Here is a 27,310-nt window from a genome sequence, read left to right on the forward strand (position 1 = left end):
CAGTGACGGAAGTGCCAACAACTCCTGCAGTGGCAGCACTGGGCTCTCTCACAGGCTCATGAATAATAGTAATAGTAATAATCATAATAATAATGATAGCAGCTAATGTTTATATGGGGCTTGCTGAATCCAAGACATGATGCTAAGTGCTTTCCATGCAGGTTTCGTCTTCATCCTCACACCCACCCTGTGAAAGAGGTACCATTATTACCTATAGTTTACAGATGAGGAAATTGAAACTTATGTGTATGTTAACTTAACTGTATGTGTCAAGATCACATACAGCTACTCAGGATTCAAACCAGGATTATGACTACAGAATTCATGCTTTCAAACATTTTCTAAGTGCTTGCTATGTGCCAGAAACATTTAATTAAATCCAACATTTGAGAGGGGGAAAAGGATGTCATTGGAGATAACAGAAAATAAGGTTCAGAGAGGGGAAATGATTTACCCAGGTTAGAATTATTTGTGTCAGGGTAGGGATTCAAAGTTGGGCTGTGTGACTCCAAAGCAGAACAAGGTTGGAGTAATAACTGAGAGAAAGCTCCAACAGCCACAAAGGAGTGTTTAGGAGTAATTTGAGAACCATCAAGAAGGAGAGGATCTTGGGAACTTGTAGTCCAAGTAGCATTATCTTGGGAGGCTCAGGAACCAAAGACATTTTGGTTGTCATCTAAGCCTTTGCGTTTCCCTCTCAGTGCTGGCATCACCTTGGAAAACAAGGTTTTGCAGTATTATGTAGAAAAGAATTACATATTTGAACAACCATATACAATTTAATAATTCCACTTGTCCCTTACTTTACCTCTTGCAAATTAATGTTAACCAGTATTCTAGGCAATAGAGCCGGTCAGCCAAGGAAGTTTGGATGAATGTAGATGTATGTCTACATAGGTATACAACTGGAGCTTATTCAAAGTTCATTTGCTATTTCAAAGTTGCAGCCAAAATCATGTGCATGTAAATCAATATAAGCAGTGGGCAAACTACTGCATGAGTAAATTTGTTTCTAAAAAAGCTTTATTCATCTATCTATCTATCTATCTATCTATCTATCTAATCTCACAAAGAATGATGCTGAGGATAAAGGATTGTAGTCTACCAAAATATATGCATCTAAATTAGCTTGTCCCTCTAAATCATGGAGTAGTATAGTATGAATAACTACCAAATTTCTAGATTTGGATTCACATGACTTTTTATTTTGAAATAATTTTAGATTTACAAAAAAGTTGCAAATGTAGTACCGAGTTCCCATATCCCCCTCACTCAGTTTCCCATAAGGTTCATATCTTAGCACTGCACTACGATTATCAAGACCAGAAGGTTAATATTTCTACACTGCTATTAACTCATCCACAGATCTAATTTAAATTTTTCTCGTGGTCCCACTAATAACTTTTCATTGTTCAAAACAACCTTTTGAACTTATTCTCAAAGATTGTTCTTAACGATGACTTGAGGAATAAGGAGAGGAGCAGAGACAGAGGGAGGACGGCGTGGACGCAAGTGGAGAACGTGTACACGGTGCTTTGCTGGTGTGGGCTGACTTGTATTCCCTGAAAGATGTTGAAGTCCTAACCCCCAGTACCTGTGAATGTGGCCTTATTTGGAAATAGGGTCTTCACAGATGATCAAATTAAGATGAGGTCATTAGGGTGGGCCCTTATCCCATATGACTATATTCTTATGAAAAGGAAATTTGGCCTCAGAAGCAGACACGCACACAGTGGAGAATGCCATGTGAAAATAAGAGTTATGCTGCCATAAGCCAAGGTACTACCGGGAGCTAGGAGAGGAGCCTGGAACAGTCCTGTGCCTATTGCCTTCAGGGAGAGCATGGCTTTGCTGTCACCTTGATCTCAGACTTCTAGCCTCCAAAACTGGGAGACAATGAAAATCTGTGGTTTAAGCCACTCAGTTTGTGGTACTTCGTTATTGGCAGCCTTAGCAAACTAATACATTTGCTATGCTTGAGAAACCAGCTGAGGCTTGGGTCCTTCTTTCATGCGTGTACTGTTTTTCCTGTGGCAGTTAAGACACCTGGAGAAGTAACCAGCCAAGCAGAAGCAAGGGACTGAGGGAATGTGTGAGCAGACACCATTAGGGACTGCTAACACACGCAGAAAAGCACAAGGGAGAGTCCCAAGGGAGAATCACAGAGCTGAGGATGGTAAGTGGTGAATCAAGTAGGGATCATGTGCAGGTTGGGTAGAAACCACTGTCAGCTTGGTGGTTCTGGACCATCCTTCCTCATGAGACTTACAGTTTTTATGATATACCTTCCTTGTATTCCTTCTGCTATCCTAGAATCCAGAGTAACCATAGGCGTCTCAGCACCCTTAAGGACATTTCAAAGGATCTATTACAGATTCAAGGTCATATTAATAAAAAAAAAGTATAAGGTGTTTAGCACAAATGAAGCGTAACTTCAATAGAGGTATAGATTCTCAACATGACTCTGTAGAATCAGACAGCAGAGTTCTGTTTTTATTAATTTTGGGGGGTGACGAAGACTTAGAAGTTTCTTTCCAAATTGGAGTTTTTATGATTTTTATCATATGTCTATTTTAAAAATCAGTTGTATTTCTGTAGAGTCACACATTATGTTGCTCTGTTACCAGATATTTTATACTGCTTTATCAGGTGGGTTATGTATTGGTAAGTATAAATAGGAATGGACCTGAGCATTCCAACAAAGCACAAAAAACCCCGTGTATAGAAAACTCAATAATGGGTGAGAGGAAGCTATAATGGTTATTGTGAACTCATCAATTAATCCAAGGATCAGGAATTCCTCTTTTATGAGCATTATTTATTTTCATAAAATTAGGCTGATAAAAAGAAGAAATCTTTTTTGGGGGGGAGGGGAACTGTGTGTGTGTGTGTGTGTGTGTGTGTGTGTGTGTGTGCATGCATGCACGTGGGCAGACATGTGTATCCACAGAACTTCAGAGCCCAGTACTTTTCTGTAGAAATAATCTGTGATTTTATTAGAGCTGGCCCTGGCCTTAAATACTCGTGTCATCTTTGTGCCACGCTTGATACTGGAAGACTTCCCAAGGCCAGAGTACTTCTCTAGAAAGTGAGACTGGTGTATACCTGTGCTTCTGCCTCTCCTGGGGCCGGGGAGTCATCTGGGAATAGCCCTCAGCCAGTGTTAGTCACTGAGTCTTTTGGCATCATCATGGGTGTGTTGAAGAGTGATCCTGCAACTTGTTGGAAACTTTTAATCAGGCTTATGCTCAGGGGGAGATGGCTGTAGAAATGCAGGCACCTTGGGGGTTCGGTTGGCTCCAGCAGGTCTTATGATAATGGGACTGGTTGTCTGGGACAGCCTGGTTCTTTCTGGAGCCTAACAAGTTCAAATGGAACTGAACCAGTTTGGGGAATGAAGCAAGTAACAGCTGTTTGACTTCCTGCATTCAGCTAGCTGTGAAGCTTCCAATTTACCTGGCAGTGTGTGTTGAATAAATAGGAAAATTTTATCCAAAATTTTTACCTCGGAGTTAAAATTCTGGGAGGAATAGTTAGCTTTCCAGGAGTCCTCTCCAAGTTGTAATACACCACCTGCCTTCAGTAGGCAGAATCCACAGAAGGAGAATATTGGCCAACACAACTGCTCATATTTAATTTAATTTAATAGCTCACTTTCGCCTCCTCTCAGAACTCCATATACAGACTAAGTGGTCATCTTCTTACTTAATTGTTAAGGTGTTAGTCTTGGGTCTCTTGAGTTATATTTATTTTTCTAGAAGAAATGTGGATATAATAAACTTATTTGTGGATGACCAGAAAGAACGATATCAAAGCTCTACTTAGAATCTATTTGATACAAGAAATAATTTTAGGAACCTTGTGATTGAGTGTCCAGATTGATAACTGGTTTTAAGAAAACACAAGTTTTATGTAGGATTACGGGGGTTTAATATGCAAAGAGAGATGGAAGCAAATTAGGCAAACTAGAAGGAAATTTTTTTTTTTAAAGAAGATGTTGGGGTAGGAGTTTATTAATTAATTAATTTATTTTTGCTGTGTTGGGTCTTCGTTTCTGTGCAAGGGCTTTCTCTAGTTGTGGCAAGCGGGGGCCACTCTTCATCGCGGTGCACGGGCCTCTCACTATCGCGGCCTCTCTTTTTGCGGAGCACAAGCTCCAGATGCGCAGGCTCAGTAGTTGTGGCTCATGGGCCCAGCTGCTCCGCAGCATGTGGGATCCTCCCAGACCAGGGCTCGAACCCGTGTCCCCTGCATTAGCAGGCAGATTCTCAACCACTGTGCCACCAGGGAAACCCTAGAAAGAAATTTTTAGGCATCTGACATCTTCAAGCAGAATATCATGATTGCCTGGCATCTGCAGAATATATATCTTTTATACTATTTTATACTATTTCTTCTGTTTTTCCTGCTATTGATTTTATTTATTTACTTATTTTAAATTTTAAAAAATTTATTTTATTTATTTATTTTTGGCTGCGTCAGGTCTCCGTTGCTGCGTGCGGGCTTTCTCTAGTTTCAGTGAATGGGGGCTACTCTTTGTTGCGGTGCATGGGCTTCTCATTGTGGTGTCTTCTCTTGTTGCACAGCACAGGCTCCAGGCGCACGGGCTTCAGTAGTTGTGGTGTGTGGGCTCAGTAGTTGTGGCTTGCAAGCTCTAGAGCACAGCCTCAGTAGTTGTGGCACATGGGTCCAGCCGCTCTGCGGCATGTGGGATCTTCCCGGACCAGGGCTTGAACCCACGTCCCCCGCACTGGCAGGCGGATTCTTAACCGCTGCGCTACCAGGGAAGTCCCACCCTGCTATTGATTTTAGAATGCTATTGCTCTCTTCTCACTTCTGCTTTATCTATAAATGTAGGTAACCCGGCTGTGATACTGTGATTTGTAGTCAGGAATATATATTGGTCTCTACCCCTGGCTCCTGACACAGGGCTCCTGAAACCCTTGTAAATTCCTGGGTGATAGGAATATCTTTTGTTCTAATAAGCAACTCCGGCTGGGCTCCTTGATTGGGACTGGTCACTGGAAAGGCCAAGACGTGATTAGAAGCTTGGAATTTTCAGCCTGTTTCTCCATTCTCTTGAAAAGGAAATAAGGCTGAGAATGGAGTTAATGATGGATCATGCCTGCCTCCATAAAATCCCCAAAGTATGGGGGTTCAGAGAGCTTCCGGGTTGGTGACCATGTGGGGGTGCCAGGAGAGGACATGGAAGCTCTGCACCCCTTCCCACTTACCTTGCCCTGTGCATCTCTTCCGTCTGGATATTCATCTGTATCCTTTATCATGTCCTTTGACATAAGTAGTAAACGTAAGTGAACTGTTTTCCTGCATTCTGGGAGCTGCTCTAGCAAATCAGGCAAACCTGAGGAGTGGGTCCTGTAGGACTGAATCCTTTACCTGTGGGACATGATGCTACGTCCAGGTCGTGTCAGAATTGTTGAATTGTAGTACACCCAGCTGGCGTCACAGAGAATTGGTTATTGTGGGTAAAAACCCAAACATATTTGGTGACCAAAAAATGTCAGAAGTGTATTTTGTGTGAGTAGCAAAGGAAACTCACAGTAAAGAAAAAGTAGGGAAGACCTGGGTTTTTCCTTTATACCAGTGGAAACCGGAGTGTTTCCTTATACTGGGGTGAGCAAGTGTGAAATGCCAAGGTGCAAAATTGCACTCGATCATACCACACAGTGGTAGACCACACAGATGGTCACTCCCTCCCCCACTTTCCTCTCAGCCTTAGAAGACAGGCAGTACAATAATTTCTTCTGCTGTTCTTTGTAGTAGATACGTCTGTGGTTTTTCCTAAACTGGGGCAAACTACATTCCTTTGAGGCAACTGAGATAACACATGGTTGTCCCTTATGTCGAATGAGATTTGTCCTTGTAGTTTATGGTGCAGTGGACACGATATTTCCAAGTGATGTTTTTATGTTTCCAAAATTGTGACTATTTTTTCTCTAATTCAATTCACCCTATTTCTGTTTGAAGCCCCTGACCTTTCCAGTGGCTCAAAACTGAAATGCAGTGAGCTCTGGGCAAGTGGTTATTTAAGGTTCGAATGCACTTCATTAAGAACTTTCCTTGTTTCTTCTCAAGATGGCAGCCAAGTTCCAGGTTGATGTAGCACCACTACCTGGTGGCACCAGGCTTCCAAGCTGTGGTCACGTGACCTGCGCTGGTGTCTACTGAGGTCGACCAGGCTACATGTCTTCAGCTGTGGTCACTCTTCCTCGTTGGCATCAGGCGAGGTGTCTGTGTGCCCACCGGTGCTCTGGGTCTCATCAGTACCACATGAGAAGATATTTGACTTTTCCCCAGGACGTGCAGTGGTGGCAGGGAGCAATTGCAAGTCTGCAGGACTGATTCAGGCCTACTGCGCTCTGTGCAGTGGTGACTCAGGCCTGATGGACCAGATTCCTCCTCTGCTCTCAAAACCTTGTCTCTCGGTTTTATGATACTCACTACACCTCACGGGGATTGGTTCTATCGTGATAATCTCTCTTGCAGGGTAATGGTAGCCTCATGTCTTACAGCCTCAAATCAAGGTGGTATGGGCGTCGTGTAGGTTAAAAAGAAGTACAGGGTGGGGTGAGTTTGTGTGGTGGAGTTTATAGGCATATCAATTAATGCTGAAAAAGTTCATCCTGCCATAGGAGGCTACCAAGTGGACTCGAGGAGGTCTCAGCTGCTGTGGGGGAAGGGTCCTGTTACCAGGAACCAAAATAAATAGAATGGAATAAATGTGTGGATACAGGAGATGTCATGTAGAGGTGCTTGAATTGGAACACTGGATAGGGAAGGTTCAGGTTTATATGGGCAGGAGAGGAGGGACTGAGCATTCTGCACAGGGATTGAAAACAGTAAATAGAAGATTGCAAAGCAAAACTGAGAGTGTGTGTTATTTCTAGGCATCACACACACACACACATTTATTTTTTTGCTAGAGTAAATGGAATTTTTGCCCATTATATTTTCCAGCTGGCTACTGCTGGTATGCAGAGAAACTAATTTTTTAATATGTACATAATATAAATGATAGCTGACTCAACTCTCTTGAGTTTTCCTCATTTTTTTTTCTCCAGCATGCTAAGTTTCTTCTCTACCTGAGCCTTTGCATGGCCTGATCCCTCTACCTGAAACATCTTTTTCGCAAGTCTTCAGATATCTAATTCCTTCTTGTAAGTGACGGTGCCGTATAATGATCGAGACTGTACACTCTGAAATCAGACTCTGTGGATTCAAAGACCACCTCCACCACTAAATAGCAGGGTTGTGTAGCCTCTCTATGCTTCAGTTTTGCCATCTATGAGATGGAGACAATACACTTATCTCCTAGAGCTGTGAGAATTAAATGAGTCAATCCGTAGTATGTGACACATAATAACGATTAGTCATTATGGTTATTCATGAGTTATTTGTTCACTCTTTGTCTTATTTACTGTGTAATTTAAGTAGTCGAAGAGTATCTCTATGAGTTATTCTTACTTTTTTTTTTTTTTTTTTTTTTTGCGGTGTGGAAGTTAACTAAAAACTCACTGTCGCCAATGCCCACCAAATTGATTATATAGATGTTGGTATCCACAGTACTCACACAATTTCATTATTTTGAGAGTGAAAAAAACATACTAAAGCAAGTTAATGATATTATCACAAAGCGCTATAGCAGCATGGCTCTGATTATACCTGAACACGGGTTCCACAGTTTTCTTTGGGATCGAATGTCGACATTAATATGCTGTTACCTTAAGCTTTATTTTTATTCTCAGAGGCAACGTTCCTTAACAAAAGACACATTGTATAGGTTATTGTAAGTTTCATTACACTGGACCCTGGCTGCTCTTTATAATTTGGATCAACATTTATTGACCAACATGATCCAGTTGACTCATTTGGATTCAGTCAATATGATCAAACTTCTATTAATCTCAATGGAATAAATTTATATTCAGACCTTAATGACTTAGATTGAAAGCTTTATGAAGCAATTCAAGGCGATATCTTGTTAGTTACAGTAGTTCTGTCATTCATTTGACTTGGAGGTTCTGGCCTTGGGTGAGTAGAAGCTTGAAGCAGAGTTTAAGCAAAGTTTTAGAATTAAATTGAATTCAAAGGTGTTCTAGCGGGACTTCCCTGGTGGTGCAGTGGTTAAGAATCCGCCTGCCATTTCAGGGGACACGGGTTCGAGCCCTGGTCCTGGAAGATCCCACATGCCGTGGAGCAACTAAGCCCGTGCGCCACAACTACTGAGCCTGTGCTCTAGAGCCCATGAGCCACAACTACTGAGCCCACATGCCGCAGCTACTGAAGTGCACACGCCTAAAGCCTGTGCTCCGCCACAAGAGAAGGCACCGCAATGAGAAGCCCAAGCACTGCAACGAAGAGTAGCCCCCGCTCGCCGCAACTAGAGAGAACTCCGCGTGCAGCAATGAAGACCCAACACAGCCAAACATAAAAAAAAAAAAAAAAGTTCTAGCAGAGTTTTTGACATCAAGTATTGCAAGCCACAGAACGGATAAGGATTTAGAGGCCAGCATTTTAAAATGGTAAGTCTTCTGAAGTGGTTCAGAATGAGCCTCCCCAAGATGTGCCACCTTGGCATGTGGATTATTTTGAACTGAAGGCAATGGAGACCCTGGGGGCTAAGAGAAACCACTGCTCCTCCCTTAGCTACCTGGAAGAATTTAAATTGGGGGTCTTTCCCAGAATGAGAATTACTACCAGAGATCCATTTTATCTGAGTTATCCATCTATACAGCGGGGTAAATATCTAATTACCAAACATCTACTCTTGTTCTTCTTGTCCTGTGAACTGCGCTCCTCCCCTTTGAAGCCCCAGACACCTTTCTCATTCCTTAGCTCAGGATAGCACATATACCTCACTTTTCCTTTCTGTACTGGAACCTCTCATGTATGTGGGGTTCCTATACGTACAACATTTATCACTTTGTTTTTCTCCTGTTAATCTGTCTCCTGTCGATTTGATTATTAGACCAGCAGAAGGACCTTTGAAGGGTAGAGGAAAATTCTTTCTCCCCAATACTTTCAACACATACATTTTCGAGACCTGACAGACTAAAGGCATTTGTGTACAATTACATTTTTGTGCCTTTTTGTGTACTCCCCATACTTTTTTTTGTGTGTGTGTGTGTGTGTGATACGCGGGCCTCTCACTGTTGTGGCCTCTCACGTTGCGGAGCACAGGCTCCGGACGCGCAGGCTCAGCAGCCATGGCTCACAGGCCCAGCCGCTCCACGGCATGTGGGATCCTCCAGGACCGGGGCACGAACCCGTGTCCCCTGCATCGGCAGGCGGACTCTCAACCACTGCACCACCAGGGAAGCCGTACTCCCAATACTTTTTAATCATAATATTTAATTTAATTCCTCCTGAATCCACGTCCTTTATGCATTGTTTATGATTATGAATATACATTCTGCTTAGCAGGGCTTTGTGATTTGAATAGTTGCATGCATTCAATATTAATAAAGAGCTGGTCTTTATTAGGATTCTCCACCTTTGCATCCTAGAACACTGCTTTGTGTACAGTATTTGTCAAGATACTAAAAGAAAAAATATTGCAAGAGAATTTAGAGGCTTCACTGTAATTTTTTAAATTGTTTTATATGATCTGAAATAAAATACAGACTTATTTCACTATTTTTGATTGGGGGTAGGTGCTTGGGGGAAGGATGTGACAGTTAACAGGTAGTGTTACTTTCAAAGTGTTTTTGGATTTAGGAAAGAAAGCTAATTATACCAGGATCAAATTAGAAATGTAGGGACTTCCCGGGCGGTCCAGTGGTTAAGACTGCGTGCTTCCAATGCAGGGGGTGCGGATTCGATCCCTGGTTGGGAAACTAAGATCCCACATGCCACGCGGCACAGCCAAAAATTTTAAAAAGTATAAAATAAAATTAGAAATGTAAATAAAGCCACCATGTGAGCCTTAGAATAATTTCATAATGTTCTGCCTTCCACTACCAGTGGTTCTCAACCAGGGGTGATTTTCCTTACCCAAGGGACATTTGACAATGTCCGGAGACATTTTTGGTTGTCACAACTGCTTGGGGGTAGAGGGGTGGGGTGTTACTAGCATCTGACGGGTAATGGCGAGAGATGCTGCTAAAAATATCCTCCAATGCACAGGACAGCACCCACAACACAGTTACCTGCTCCAAATTTCAACAGTGCCAGCTGAGAAACCCTGCTTTGGAGGAAGCACCACCTTTTTCTTTAGCTCTGGTCATTCAGAAGAAGCATCCAAGATTCATTTTCCCAGCTACCTCACATTATGCACCCCTGTTTTTAAATTCCAATTTGTCTGTGTCAGATGCACAGCAGTCAGTCTGCTTCTCTGTATGAGGGAAATTGTTTTCTACTAACTGATAACCTCAGTTTAGCAGTTTCTTTTCCAGCACATCAAAGCTCACAGTCAGACTTGCAGCAGCTAGTGCACTTTTGAGTGGCTTTATGACACATAAAGACCCTCTTTGGCATTCATACTGTGCTGCTCTATTGTTTACAAGCTAGCGGTAAATTATTTATGGATATTGCTGGAGATAGGACTCACTCGGTCTCTCCTTTTTAACCCCAAAGCTATTTTTTATCTGGTGGCAAGATTTATGTGAAAGCTATCTTGGGGGGTTATGTTCTCTTTGCATTTATGTGACAGATTTTACAGTACCAATCCCATCGACTTTTTATTACTTTAAACTTGTTCTGGAAATTATTATTAACTACGTCATGAACTCAACAGATAGTATTTTTTTCCCTTAGAATTCCCACTTTAATGTAATTTCAGGAAGGCTCTTCCTGAGTCAGTATAGAGAAAAACTGAGAAAAATCTCATTTTGGATCCAGTGCAAAGCAAAAGATCTTTAGGTTGCTTTGGAGCATGGATCTCTTAAAGGATTTAGTTTGTCTGAGAGTAGGTTTTTGTTTTATATTCAGTTGATCACCAAAGTAATAATTGTAGGGTGGGCAGTTATTTCTGCCAGAATCAATGTTCTTCAGTTTTTGGGTTTTTTAAAATACACAGAATATTATTTTTTAATGAGTTTCCACTGACATTTTCAACCACTGCCTCTGATTTTGGGACATCTTTTTCTTGTTCTTCATCACCCCTCCCCTCAAGTGGTAACATCTTGTTCTTAAATTTGCCAGGTATTTAGGAGATTGACTAATTTCTAAAATATAATAATACAGAAAGTATATGTAGAAGGCAATGCTAATCAAAATGTGCAACTTAATCCAGAAACTTGTAGCTCTCTCTAGTAGGTCTTTGCTTTTTATTGTGGCTGATAAATTATCAATTGAAAATTAAAAGAATGACTTACTAATGAATTAACAAGGGACAAGCTATTGGATGTCAACAAGAATGTCCTTCTTATTGGATTTCATTGATAGACTGAAAGTTCATGCCAGTAGTTTAGGCTCTAAGGAAACTCAGAAACCAGGTTAGAAATAAAGGACAAAAGTTGAAGTCTACTTGGAATCAAGTCATTAGTCCTTGGGTATTTCCTCTGCCTTTCTAGGTTCTTCTGGCTGGTTTAAGACTTAAATTGACATGACATGGATTAATAGAAGAGAATCAAACAAAAGTTTAGTAACATGTACACATGGAAGAGACCCAGGAAAACTGAGTAACTCCTGGAAATGGTTGAAGCCCTCACCTTAAATACCATCCTCAGCTAAAGACAAAAGAGGATGTTGAGGGTGGGGAATGTCAGTTATGGGAGGTTCCCAGGAAAAGCACAGTAAACAAGGGTATGGTTGTAATGCAGATTGAAATCATTGCCTTCTCCAAAGATAATAGTTTCTAGAGATTTGGCCATCCTCCACTTCCTGGTACAGAGACCGAAGACACCCTTACAAATGGAGATTTTCCTTAACAAATGTAAATTTCTCTTACAAAAGTGTAACTCTTACTTGGTTTTCAGAATTTTCCCTTGTCTTCTGTTTCTTGGAAAGTAAGCAGCTTAAAATACAGTAATTAATATGCCAAAGAGACATATTTTAGGGTGGCAAATTCTGCTCTACTACAGTATGCTAAAGATATTGGCAACAGGAATGAAAGAATTAAAGAAAAGGTAAACATAGTAATATTATATTTAAATGATTTCTTTGTTTTGTGCAGGCATCATATTAGAGCCTGGAGATTTCCTAGTTTAGAAGTTTAGTTAAAAATACAATATGATTCTCTGGATTTCTGCTACAGAGAGGTTTAGGGGGTCATCTGGCCTATTGGATACCCCAAGAATCTTGGTCCTTGCATGCAACTAGATTTTATAGGATGAACTCTTTCCTTGATGAGGAAGTAAAATTTGTAGGTAAGGACTTAAAAAAAAATAACAGTCTCATGAAAATTGCATTTCTAAAGGATAAATCAGCCAATATATAAGGCTGGTTTATATGTGATTATAGGACTGTAGATCTGGGTCCTTCAGTAAAAAAGAAAACAAAGCAAAGCAGATAAAATGGGGGGGGAAAGCCTACCAATACAACAATAACAATAACAAAAACTCAATTTAATATTTTTAATATATTGAACAACATTGGGATGACCATACATCCTGGTTTATGACTGTTGATTACTTTTAGTGCTCCTTTTCACTATCAAAAATGTTCCTGTTTCCCGGCTGGCACGGGGGTTAAGAATCTGCCTGCCAATGCAGGGGACATGGGTTCGAGCCCTGGTCTGGGAAGATCCCACATGCCACGGAGCAGCTAAGCCCATGTGCCACACCTACCGAGCCTGCGCTCTAAAGCCCACGAGCCACAACTACTGAGCCCACGTTCCACAACGACTGAAGCCCACATGCCTAGAGCCCGTGCTCCACAACAAGAGAAGCCACCGCAATGAGAAGCCTGTGCACCGCAAGGAAGAGCAGCCCCTGCTTGCCGCAACTAGAGAGAGCCTGCGTGCAGCAACGAAGACGCAATGCAGCCAAAAATAAATAAATAAATGAAAATTTATTAAAAAAAAAAAAAGTTCCTGTTTGGATGAGAAAGTATGTGGTTACCCAAAGAAACATGGATGAGCTCTATGTTTGAGATTACTAAGTTGACTTCCTGCTTTTAAGGTAATTCAGTTCACCACAACAGTCCTTTTATCTGCCTCTCACAAAGATAAACCATCCTTGATTTTTTTTTATCCTTGATGTTTTAAATGACATTTAAGACCATTTTTTACAATCTTATTGTATATAAATGATTTTAATTATTTGAATGGGTTCTATTAAATATAAGGTTGTAATTTAGTTTTTGATAGATCATTACTTCTTTTGTCTTTGCAAGGATTTTTACAGTTTTACTATGCTGTAAAAATAGTAACTAACAAATTGTTGCTCAGTTGATTTTGAGAAATTGGTCTTTTAAAGAGCTTCTGTAGGAAAATTATATTTAAGATTCCTGACAGTATCTGTTACTGAGTCCACAGTTGTATTTGAATCAGTGGTTCTTCATTTATTTTGAATCTTGAAGGAGAGCAGAATTTTCCACCCCAAAATATGTTTCCTTGGCATAAGGATTATTTTAAGCTAGTTATTTTTAAGAAACAGCAGACATAAGAAAGGCTCTGAAAACTGAGAAGTTATCCTTTTGTAAGAGACATTTACATGTATAAGGGAAATCTCCATGTGTAAGGACATCTCCCTCCTGTACCAGGAAGACAAGGATGACTCTAAATCTCTAGGAACTCTTATTAATGGAGAAGGCAGAGACTTAAATCTGCATCACAACCTTACCCTTGTTTACTGTGATTTGCCTGAAAACCTCCCATAACTGGCCTTCCCCACCCCCAGCATCTTTTGTCTTTAGCTGGAGATGGTATTTAAGGTGGTGGCTTGGGCCACTTTGAGGAGTTACTCAGTTTTCCTGGATATCTCCCATGTATACAGGAGGTATACATGTCATTAAACTTGTGTTTGTTTTTCTCCAGTTAATCTGTCTTTTCCTACAGGGGGCATTTCAGCCAAGAACCTAGAGGGGTAGAAGGGAAATGATTTTCCTCCTCCCCTGCAATCTCATGTATCAAACCCCTTGAGAATCTGATAAAAGCTAAGAATATTTTCCCAGAAAACAAAATAATATACACATAATATTTCCCAAAAGTTTTGTTGGGTTCAAGGACCCCCTGATGCCCTTCAAAGCATTTTAGTTTAGGAAACCCAATCCTAGACTATGAGAAATTGGAGGATAGGAATTGCGTTTTTTCCTTCCCTTTCTTTTTTTTTTCATTCTTCTCTGAATCTCCAGTACTAGCAAATAGTTATCCTCTATAAGTGTTCATTGAATGATGGTGTGAAAGAATTTTAATCTAAAATGGAACCAGAGGATATGAAATGGAGAATCTCACACATTTGCCCTCAAAAGAAAGAAACTTAAGAACTGAGAGATTGACTTTGTTACTGAATGGAAGTTTGTGTGCCCAATGCACAGTGAGGCCAAAGAAACCGAAGTGTCAGTGTTTGGAGCAGAGAAAGGTTTATTGCAGTGCCAAGCAAGGAGAACAAGTGGCTAGTGCTCAAAAAACCCAAACTTCCTGATGGTTTGGGGGGAGAAGTTTTCATAGGCAAAATTTGGGGTGAGGGCCGCAGGCCATGTGACTTTCTTCTGATTGGTTGGTGGTGTGGTAACAGGGCAGTGCTCCAGGAATCCTGTGCTCAGCCTGAAGTTACCATCCTCCACCTGGGTAGGGGCCTTAGTTCCTGCAGAAGGATTCAATGATTCTGTTATGTATATTTCTTCAGGAGGAGCCAGGACCCTGCCCCAAGGCTACACTATTGTTTCTTGACTGCTCTTCTGTTTCTGCATTCCCTCCATTCCCTGATTAGAAACTGTTTGAATCTGCCCTTTGGAACGCAGGGAAGGTCTGGGAGGCTGAGTGAAGTCCATTTCCTACAAACAAGAAATGGGAGACATGGAAATTATTTGTACCCAGGAGGACCCCACAGGGTCCTGTTCGGTTTCAGCTTCCATCAAATGCCTGATTTATAGAAGACTGAGACTTATCTCCTATACAGTGAACATCTGCCAAGAATCTCTCTCCATCCTCAAGCCAGTGAACTTACTGCTTACACACTGGCTTGACTGCCCCCTCTTTGTGCTCCTTGCCTGTAAACACAATTCACCACAAACCCTCAATGGATTCGGCTGTAGCTTGCTACAGCATGCATTTCCTGAAATGCAATTTCTCCGCTATTCCTGAATAAATTCCAATTCTGGTAATTTGAGTTTGACTCAAGTTTACCTCTTAATTAAGGTTGACAGTAGAATGAAAGGATGCTTTTTGAGATCTGAGTTAGATACTTCATAGGTTTCCACTTTTCTTTCATCTTTCTTCCTGTGTTTTTTCCCTTTTTTCCCCCCATTTTCATTTGTTGGGAAGTATTTCCCATTCTGTAAACTTTGCAGCAGATCATATAGCAGAAGTGCTAGCTCCAACATTTACAAGCTCTGTGTCCTGGGGTCATTTACTTAAGTCTCTTTGAGCCTCACTTTCCTCATGTGTAAAACAATATGTACTTCAAGGAGTGATTGGAGTCCCTTTAGCTCTATAGAATGATTACCTATAAACCCTCTCAACTACCCGCCCACAGAAAGTGAATATTCTCAACAAACCATTTTTGTGCTGATGAAAGTGAGTTATCCTTATTTGTTATTATTATGTAGAGATACATAGACTTGGCAAAGAGCTGCTCATTTATCTCAAATCCACTCGTGTGTCCTGATAGGCAGGCCTGGTGCACTTTAAGAAAAGTTATACTATCTCTAATCCTATTCGAAACCAAAGTGTTTTTCCAATTGACCATGTTATATTGTCCAAAATTCCCGTAGTTCCCAATAATTCCCACTTCCTTTTTTGGAGTACAAGTTAACATTTTGAGCCAGTTACTAAACAGAGGCCCAGGGAATAGACAAAAGACAGATTTTAACAATGATGAGGGGGTCAGATGGGGTCCAGAGCATGTGTGGTATACCTTGGGGCAAATAACACAGTGAGCATAGGGAAAACACTGGGCAGAGGATAACAGGAAGCTATAGAATTTGAGAGGCATACAAATTGGATTATCTATAGAGAGAGATGAAAGACAAATCTTCCCCAAATCAGCATGGTACTTCCTGGCCTATTAGCCTCTTTCCCTATTTTTAAAGGTTATGAGTCTCAAATTAGGTATATTAGTTGAATAAGACCCTTGCAGATAGCAGACAGAGAAATAAAGTACGTTGCTAACGTGATTTCACTTTAACTGAGACATCCTAATAGTAATTTCTGAGCTGAGCACTAAAGTCTGTACAGTGCACTCGGAACAATGAGGATAGTGGATCAAAGAGAGCCGACAACATTTTTCACTTTTGAGCCTTAGTTTTCTCATTTCTCAAATGCAAATAACCTACTTTGAAGTGATTTCTGCATTACATGACACAGTTTCAGAAAGTGGCTTGTTCAGGGACTGGTACATAATAAGCACTAGATAATTACCTGAAATGTGAGATATATTGCCTTTAAAAAAATTAAAGTTTTACTATAATTCTAAAAGATACATGCACCCCTATGTTCATAGCAGCACTATTTACAGTAGCCAAGACATGGAAACAACCTAAATGTCCATTGACAGATAACTGGATAAAGAAAATGTGGCACATATATACAATGGAATATTACTCAGCCATAAAAAGGAATGAAATTGGGTCACTTGTAGAGACATGGCTGGACCTAGAGACTGTCATACAGAGTGAAGTAAGAAAGAGAAAGACAAATATCATATGAGATCACTTATATGTGGAATCTAAAATATGACACAAATGAACGTACCTATGAAACAGAAGCAGACTCACAGACATAGAGAACAGACTTGTGGTTGCCGAGGGGGGTTGGGGGATGGATGGATTGGGAGTTTGGGATTAGCAGATGCAAATTGTTACACATAGTATGGAAAAACAACAAGGTCCTACTGTATAGCACAGGGAAGTATATTCAATATCCTGTGATAAACCATAATGGAAAAGAATATGAAAAAGGATGTATATATGTGTATAACTGAGTCACTTTGCTGTATAGCAGAAATTAACACATTATAAATCAACTATACTTAAATAAAATTAATTTTTTTTAAATTATAAAGTTTAAATTTTGACTAGGAGGCTTGGTTTTCTATGAATTCAGTTATTTCTGTTTCTTTTTAACTTGTCTGTTTTATAGTAGTTCTCAACCTTGGCACATATCATTCACATTTTGGGCTCTTAAAAATGGTAGCTATCCATGGCCATTCTTCATCTCTACTGTTAAAAGTTTCCCTGATGATTCTAATTATGTTCTTGTGAATTAATCTAGGTTTCTTGCATATTTTAATCTGTACTCCCTCTCTTTGGTTTCCTAACCTCCAAATAGCCAGATGGAAATGAGAGTGAAACTAACAATTCAAGGTAACTTCACTACCACCTCTATCTGCTATTACAGTGTGACATGCATTCTTATCTCCTGTTTCATTTGTTGGTGCTCTTCCAACTTCAGACTCCACAGGTAGTGATGAAATCACTTCATCATGCTTTTCTGCTTTTACTGATGACGTTAAGCTATGAGAGGCATTCATATTCGGATGTGATTAAGTTTCTGCAGAATATGTAGATATCTTGAATTTAATAGAAAGATTTCATATATGCTTGCTCATGCAAATTCTTTCTCTGATAAACTAAACATCAAGAGGACACTCTTCAAAGGAGATTCAAGGGATGATCTTTTTTGTTTTTAGAAGGCTGTGGGTGAGCTTAGGTTATTTGAAGATGAGGTACCTGTGCTCAGGATGTTGCTTTTTCCTTTATTTTTTTAATTTTAATTTTTTCTTTTTTTTACCTTTTGACCTCTTTATTTTTAAGGTGGCTAAAATATCATAAACAGGTAGACTCAATTAAAAAAACCCACCATTAGTCTTCAATATAACAGCTAGAAAAATATTGTTTTATGTATGGAATGACTCTGACTTAGTGAAACCAGTTGAAAAAAGCATTAAGCATAGGTCAAAAGATTTTAAATGAATCTTTTGGAAACTTAAGATGTTTTTATTATTTTCCTTTGCCCTACTTGGGCAAGATTATACTTAATTTATTGTTTTTTTTGTCTTGTGTATTATTATTTATGTGGTAAATATACAAGTAAGTTTTTATTACAATCATTTTAAAAGTGTAATTTTTAAACCTTTTTATTGTAGAATTTTTCAAACTTACACAAAAGTAGAGAGAATAATATGATAAAATCCAATGTAAATCCAGGGTATTTTAAATTTCAGTATTGTGTCATTTCACCCTTGAATTCCTCAGTATTTATAGTTACTGCCATTTCTCCCTTGAATACCCTCAGTATTACATTTCTGTTATAGTTATTGGTTGCTGTATAACAAACTACCCCAATACTGGATGATTCCATCTGGGTTCAGCACTGTGGCTTGTCTCTGCTCTATGTCACGTCATTTGGGCTTACTCCTTCCTTTTCAGTTGGGTGTCAGCTAAATGTGGGCTTTGGGATCCAAATGGCCTCACTTATATGTCTGGTATTTGGTAATGGCTGTATGCTAGAGCACCTTGACTTTTGTTTACATGGCCTGTCACCTTCCAGTAAGCTAAACCTGGCTTTTTCATTGCAAAGTCGTCTCAGGATTCCAAGAGAGAGAAAACAGATGTCATAAGTTCTAGCCTTGGAATTCACACACTACCATTTCCTGTTGGATTCTACTGGTCACAGGAATTCCCAGGGCCAGCCTAGAGTCAAGGGGAGGGAAATAGATTCTACCTCTAGATGGGAGGAGGGGCAAAGTCACATTGCACAGAGGCATGTGAGGAATGAGAATAGTTGTTGCCATTTTGAAAATAGAGTTTATTCTTTAGAGCAGTTTTAAGGTCACAGCAGTACTGAGCAAAAAGTACAGAGTTCCCATATACTCCCTGCCCCTACACATGCACAACCTCCCCCATTATCAACGTGTCCCACCAAAGTGGTACATTGTTGACATTGATGAACCTCCGTTCACACATCATTATTATCTGGAGTCCATAGTTTCCATTAGGGTTCACCCGGGTGCTCTACATTCTATGGATTTGGACAAATGTATAATGACATGTATCTGCCATTATAGTATCATACAGAGTAGTTTCCCTGCCCTAAAAATCCTCTGCGCTCTCCCTATTCATTCCCTCCCTCCAACCTCTGGCAACACCTGAGTTTTTACCATCTCCATCGTTTTGCCTTTCCTGGAATGTCATATACTTGAAATCCTATAGTATGTAGCCCTTACAGATTGGCTTCTTCACAGAGTAATATGCATTTGGGGTTTCTCCATATCTTTTCATGGCTTGATAGCTCATTTCTTTTTTCGTGCTGAATAATATCCATTGTCTGGATGTATCACAGTTGATCCATTCACCAACGGAAGGACATCTTGGTTGCTTCTGAGTTTTAGCAGTTATGAACAAAGCTGCTCTGAATATCCGTGTACAAGTTTTTGTGTGGACATAAGTTTTCAACTCCTTTCAGTAAATACCAAGGAGCACAACTGATGGCTTATAGGATAAGACTATGCTTAGTTTTGTAAAAACCTGCCAAGCTGGTTCTAATGTGGCTATACCATTTTGTGTTCCCACTATAAAAGATGAGTTTCTCTTGCTGCACATCTAACTGATCTTTTTGTTTTAAATATCACCATTCTAGTAAAAGAGTTAACGAAGTTAACAATATTTTCTTTTTAAAATTAATTAATTAATTAATTTTTTAAATAGTAGGTCCTTGTTGGTTATGTATTTTAAATATAGCAGTGTGTACATGTCAATCCCAAACTCCCAATCTATCCCTCTCCACTCCCACCCTTCCCCCCTGGTAACTGTAAGTTCATTCTCTACCTCTGTGAGTCTGTTTCTATTTTGTAAATAAATTCATTTGTATCATTTTTTTTTAGATTCTGCATATAAGTCATGTTGTATAATATTTCTCTTTCTCTGTCTGACTTATTTCACTTAATATGATAATCTCCAGGTCCATCCATGTTGCTACAAATGGCATTATTTCATTCTTTTTAATGGCTGAGTAATATTCCATTATATATATGTACCACATCTTCTTTATCCATTCGTCTGTTGATGGATATTTAAGTTGCTTCCATGTCTTGACTGTTGTAAACAATACTGCAATGAACATTGGGGTGCGTGTATCCTTTTGAACCATGTTTTTCCTCCAGATGTATGCCCAGGAGGATTGCAGGATCATATGGTACCTCTACTTTTAGTTTTTTAAGGAGCCTCCATACTGGTCTCCATAGTGGCTGTGTCAATTTACATTCCCACCAGCAGTGCAAGAGGGTTCCCTTTTCTTCACCCCCTCTCCAGCATTTGTTGTTTGTAGATTTTTTTGATGATGATGGCCATTCTGACTGGTGTGAGGTGATATCTCCTTGTAGTTTTGGTTTGCATAAAATTTATTTTTAAATGTTCTTATTTTTAATTTACATAGAGTAATTTTGTGTTTTTGTGCATATACACTTCTCTGAGTTTTGGCAAATGCATAAGGTTCTCTAACACCCACCACCATTAGAATAGAGAACAGTTTCCTCACCACCAAAAATTCTCTTGTGCTGCCCACTTGTAATCAAACCCTCCTTGTACTCCTAACCAATAGAAACTACTGATTTGTTATCGGTCTTGGTAATTTTGCCTTTTCTGGAATGCCATTTAAGTGGGATTATACTGAATGTAATCTTTTGAATCTGTTTTGTTTTTCACTTAGCATAGCACATTTGAGATTCATCCATGTTGTGTGTATCGATAGCATGTTGTTTTTTGTTTTTTCTGAGTAGGATTCCATTGTAAGGATGTATGGATGTAACCAGAGTTTTTTTTTTTTCCATTCATCAGTTGAATGACATTCGGGTTTTTCTAGTGTTGGGATTATAAATAATGATGCAAAAATACTTATATACAGGTTTTTGTGTGAATATACATTTTCATTTCTCTAGGGTAGATATCTAGGGGTTTAGTCATATGGTAGGTATATGTTTAAAGTTTAAAAATTGGCAGACTGTTTTCCAGTGTGGCTGTACCATTGTTCATTTACACAGTGTACGAGAGATCTAGGTGTTCCTCGTTCTCACCAGCACTTTGTATTGTCAGGCTTTGTTTTTTATTTTAGCCATTGTAATAGGTGTATAGTGGTTTGTTATTGTGATTTAAGTTTGTGTTTTTCTAATGACTTAATGGTCTTGAGCAAATTTTCTCATGCTTATTTGCATTCCATATATCTTCTTTGATGAAAATATGTGGAAGACATATAACTGGCAGACTTTTAGACCATTTTTTATATTGCATTGTTTGTTTTCTTATTGTTAAGTTTTGAGAATTCTTTATATATTCTACCTACAGATCCCTTGCTGAATAAGTGATATGCTAATATATTCTCCCAGTCTATAGCTTATCTTTTTATTCCTTTAATAATGTCTTTTTAAGAGCAAAAGTTTTTAATTTTGATAAAGTCATCTTTATCTTTTTTACCTTTTATGGATCAGAACTCTTTGCTTAACCCAGGATCATGAAGATTCTCTCCTAAAAGTTTTATACTTTAAAATTTTACATTTCTGCCTATGATCCATTTTGAGTTAATTTTATGAAAAGTTTGGGATACAGGTTGAAGTTCTCTTCCTTTCTCTTTTGTGTGTGTGTGTGTGTGTGTATCCAACTGTCCAGCAACATTTCTTTAAAAGATTATGATTTTTCCTTTGACTTTGAAACTTATCAATTGACTATATATGTGTGGGTCTATTTCTGTGTTCTCTAATTTGTTCAATTGATCTATATGTTTCTCTTGGTTATAAGAACTGTATGGTAAGTCTTAAAATCAGGTAGTATGCATCTTCCAACTTTGTTCCTTTTTTAAAATTTTATTTATTTATTTATTTATTTTTGGCTGTGTTGGGTCTTCATTGCTGTGTGAGGGCTTTCTCTAATTGCAGTGAGCAGGGGCTACTCTTCGTTATGGTGTGTGAGCTTCTCAATGCGGTGGCTTCTCTTGTTGTGGAGCACAGGCTCTAGGCGTGCGGGCTTCAGTAGTTGTGGCACTGAAGTGAGTGCTTAGCTGCTCCTCGGCATGTGGGATCTTCCTGGACCAGGGCTCAAACCCATGTCCCCTGCATTGGCAGGTGGATTCTTAACCCCTGCACCACCAGGGAAGCCCCAACTTTGTTCTTTTAATAGTAATTTCTTTTTTTTTTTTGGGTGTGGATTTTTTTTTTTTATTAGTTTCTGCTTTATAACAAAGTGAATCAGTCATACATATACATCTGTTCCCACATCCCCTCCCTCATGCATCTCCCTCCCTCCCACCCTCCCCATCCCACCCCTCCAGGCGGTCACAAAGCACCGAGCTGATCTCCCTGTGCTCTGCGGCTGCTTCCCACTATCTATCTACCTTACGTTTGGTAGTGTATATATGTCCATGCCTCTCTTTCCCTTTGTCACAGCTTACCCTTCCCCTTCCCCATATCCTCAAGTCCATTCTCAAGTAGGTCTGTGTCTTTATTCCCGTTTTACCCCTAGGTTCTTCATGACATTTTTTTTTTTTAAATTCCATATATATGTGTTAGCATACGGTATTTGTCTTTCTCTTTCTGACTTACTTCACTCTGTATGACAGACTCTAGGTCTATCCACCTCATTACAAATAGCTCAGTTTCGTTTCTTTTTATGGCTGAGTAATATTCCATTGTATATATGTGCCACATCTTCTTTATCCATTCATCCGATGATGGACACTTAGGTTGTTTCCAGCTCCGGGCTATTGTGAATAGAGCTGCAATGAACATTTTGGTACATGTCTCTTTTTGAATTATGGTTTTCTCAGGGTATATGCCTAGTAGTGGGATTGCTGGGTCATATGGTAGTTCTATTTTTAGTTTTTTAAGGAACCTCCATACTGTTCTCCATAGTGGCTGTACCAATTCACATTCCCACCAGCAGTGCAAGAGTGTTCCCTTTTCTCCACACCCTCTCCAGCATTTATTGTTTCCAGATTTCTTGATGATGGCCATTCTGACTGGTGTGAGATGATATCTCATGGTAGTTTTGATTTGCATTTCTCTAATGATTAATGATGTTGAGCATTCTTTCATGTGTTTGTTGGCAGTCTGTATATCTTCTTTGGAGAAATGCCTATTTAAGTCTTCTGCCCATTTTTGGATTGGGTTGTTTGTTTTTTTGCTATTGAGCTGCATGAGCTGTTTATAAATTTTGGAGATTAATCCTTTGTCAGTTGCTTCATTTGCAAATATTTTCTCCCATTCTGAGGGTTGTCTTTTGGTCTTGTTTATGGTTTCCTTTGCTGTGCAAAAGCTTTGAAGTTTCATTAGGTCCCATTTGTTTATCTTTGTTTTTATTTCCATTTCTCTAGGAGGTGGGTCCAAAAGGATCTTGCTGTGATTTATGTCATAGAGTGTTCTACCTATGTTTTCCTCTAAGAGTTTGATAGTTTCTGGCCTTACATTTAGGTCTTTAATCCATTTTGAGCTTATTTTTGTGTATGGTGTTAGGGAATGATCTAATCTCATACTTTTACATGTCCCTGTCCAGTTTTCCCAGCACCACTTATTGAAGAGGCTGTCCTTTCTCCACTGTACATTCCTGCCTCCTTTATCAAAGATAAGTTGGCCATATGTGCGTGGGTTTATCTCTGGGCTTTCTATCCTGATCCACTGATCTATCTTTCTGTTTTTATGCCAGTACCACACTGTCTTAATTACTGTAGCTTTGTAGTATAGTCTGAAGTCAGGCAGCCTGATTCCTCCAGCTCCGTTTTTCGTTCTCAAGATTGCTTTGGCTATTCGGGGTCTTTTGTTTTTCCAAACAAATTTTGAAATTTTTTGTTCTACTTCTGTGAAAAATGCCAGTGGTAGTTTGATAGGGATTGCATTGAATCTGTAGATTGCTTTGGGTAGTAGAGTCATTTTCACAATATTGATTCTTCCAATCCAGGAGCATGGTATATCTCTCCATCTATTTATATCATCTTTAATTTCTTTCATCAGTGTCTTATAATTTTCTGCATACAGGTCTTTTGTCTCCTTAGGTAGGTTTATTCCTAGATATTTTATTCTTTTTGTTGCAATGGTAAATGGGAGTGTTTTCTTGATTTCATTTTCAGATTTTTCATCATTAGTGTACAGGAATGCCAGAGATTTCTGTGCATTAATTTTGTATCCTGCTACTTTACCAAATTCATTGATTAGCTCTAGTAGTTTTTCGGTAGCATCTTTAGGATTCTCTATGTATAGTATCATGTCATCTGCAAACAGTGACAGCTTTACTTCTTCTTTTCCAATTTGGATTCCTTTTATTTCCTTTTCTTCTCTGATTGCTGTGGCTAAAACTTCCAAAACTATGTTGAATAAGAGTGGTGAGAGTGGGCAGCCTTGTCTTGTTCCTGATCTTAGTGGAAATGGTTTCAGTTTTTCACCGTTGAGGACAATGTTGGCTGTGGGTTTGTCATATATGGCCTTTATTATGTTGAGGAAAGTTCCCTCTATGCCTACTTTCTGCAGGGTTTTTTTTTTTTTTTTTTTTTTTTTTTTTTTTTTTTTTTTGTGGTATGCGGGCCTCTCACTGTTGTGGCCTCTCCCGTTGCGGAGCACAGGCTCCGGATGCGCAGGCTCAGCAGCCATGGCTCACGGGCCCAGCCGCTCCGCGGCATATGGGATCCTCCCAGACCGGGGCACGAACCCGTATCCCCTGCATCGGCAGGCGGACTCTCAACCACTGCGCCACCAGGGAGGCCCCTCTGCAGGGTTTTTATCATAAATGGGTGTTGAATTTTGTTGAAAGCTTTCTCTGCATCTATTGAGATGATCATATGGTTTTTCTCCTTCAACTTGTTAATATGGTGTATCACATTGATTGATTTGCGTATATTGAAGAATCCTTGCATTCCTGGAATAAACCCCACTTGATCATGGTGTATGATCCTTTTAATGTGCTGTTGGATTCTGTTTGCTAGTATTTTGTTGAGGATTTTTGCATCTATGTTCATCAGTGATATTGGCCTGTAGTTTTCTTTCTTTGTGACATCCTTGCCTGGTTTTGGTATCAAGGTGATGGTGGCCTCGTAGAATGAGTTTGGGAGTGTTCCTTCCTCTGATATTGTTTGGAAGAGTTTGAGAAGGATGGGTGTTAGCTCTTCTCTAAATGTTTGATAGAATTCGCCTGTGAAGCCATCTGGTCCTGGGCTTTTGTTTGATGGAAGATTTTTAATCACAGTTTCAATTTCAGTGCTTGTGATTGGTCTATTCATATTTTCTATTTCTTCCTGAGTCAGTCTTGGTAGGTTGTGCATTTCTAAGAATTTGTCCATTTCTTCCAGGTTGTCCATTTTATTGGCATAGAGTTGCTTATAGTAATCTCTCATGATCTTTTGTATTTCTGCAGTGTCAGTTGTTACTTCTCCTTTTTCATTTCTAATTCTACTGATTTGAGTCTTCTCCCTTCTTTTCTTGATGAGTCTGGCTAATGGTTTGTCAATTTTGTTTATCTTCTCAAAGAACCAGCTTTTAGTTTGGTTGATCTTTGCTATCGTTTCCTTCATTTCTTTTTCATTTATTTCTGATCTGATCTTTATGATTTCTTTCCTTCTGCTCACTTTGGGGGTTTTTTGTTCTTCTTTCTCTAATTGCTTTAGGTGCAGGGTCAGGTTGTTTACTCGAAATGTTTCCTGTTTCTTAAGGTGGGATTGTATTGCTATAAACTTCCCCCTTAGAACTGCTTTTGCTGCGTCCCATAGGTTTTGGGTCGTCGTGTCTCCATTGTCATTTGTTTCTAAGTATTTCTTAATTTCCTCTTTGATTTCTTCAGTGATCACTTCATTATTGAGTAGTGTATTGTTTAGCCTCCATGTGTTTGTATTTTTTACAGATCTTTTCCTGTAATTGATGTCTAGTCTCATAGCATTGTGGTCGGAAAAGATACTTGATACAATTTCAATTTTCTTAAATTTACCAAGGCTTGATTTGTGACCCAAGATATGATCTATCCTGGAGAATGTTCCATGAGCACTTGAGAAAAATGTGTATTCTGTTGTTTTTGGGTGGAATGTCCTATAAATATCAATTAAGTCCATCTTGTTTAATGTATCATTTAAAGCTTGTGTTTCCTTATTTATTTTCATTTTGGATGATCTGTCCATTGGTGAAAGTGGGGTGTTAAAGTCCCCTACTATGATTGTGTTACTGTCGATTTCCCCTTTTATGGCTGTTAGTACTTGCCTTATGTATTGAGGTGCTCCTATGTTGGGTGCATAAATATTTACAATTGTTATATCTTCTTCTTGGATCGATCCCTTTATCGTTATGTAGTGTCCTTCTTTGTCTCTTCTAATAGTCTTTATTTTAAAGTCTATTTTGTCTGATATAAGAATTGCTACTCCAGCTTTCTTTTGATTTCCATTTGCATGGAATATCTTTTTCCATCCCCTTACTTTCAATCTGTATGTGTCTCTAGGTCTGAAGTGGGTCTCTTGTAGACAGCATATATATGGGTCTTGTTTTTGTATCCATTCAGCCACTCTGTGTCTTTTGGTGGGAGCATTTAGTCCATTTACATTTAAGGTAATTATTGATATGTATGTTCCTATTCCCATTTCCTTAATGGCTTTGGGTTCGTTATTGTAGGTATAGTCCTTCTGTTGTGTTTCTTGCCTAGAGAAGTTCCTTTAGCATTTGTTGTAAAGCTGGTTTGGTGGTGCTGAACTCTCTCAGCTTTTGCTTGTCTGTAAAGGTTTTAATTTCTCCATCAAATCTGAATGAGATCCTTGCTGGGTAGAGTAATCTTGGTTGCAGGTTTCTCTCCTTCATCACTTTAATTATGTCCTGCCACTCCCTTCTGGCTTGTAGAGTTTCTGCTGAGAGATCAGCTGTTAACCTGATGGGGATTCCCTTGTGTGTTATTTGTTGTTTTTCCCTTGCTGCTTTTAATATGATTTCTTTGTGTTTAATTTTTGACAGTTTGATTAATATGTGTCTTGGCGTATTTCTTCTTGGATTTATTCTGTATGGGACTCTCTGTGCCTCCTGGACTTGATTAACTATTTCCTTTCCCATATTAGGGAAGTTTTCAACTATAATCTCTTCAAATATTTTCTCAGTCCCTTTCTTTTTCTCTTCTTCTTCTGGAACCCCTATAATTCGAATGTTGGTGCGTTTAATGTTGTCCCAGAGGTCTCTGAGACTGTCCTCTGTTCTTTTCATTCTTTTTTCTTTATTTTTCTCTGCATCAGTTATTTCCACTATTTTAT

This window comes from Hyperoodon ampullatus (assembly GCF_949752795.1).
Source record: "Hyperoodon ampullatus genome assembly, chromosome: X".
NCBI classification, from domain to species: domain Eukaryota; kingdom Metazoa; phylum Chordata; class Mammalia; order Artiodactyla; family Ziphiidae; genus Hyperoodon; species Hyperoodon ampullatus.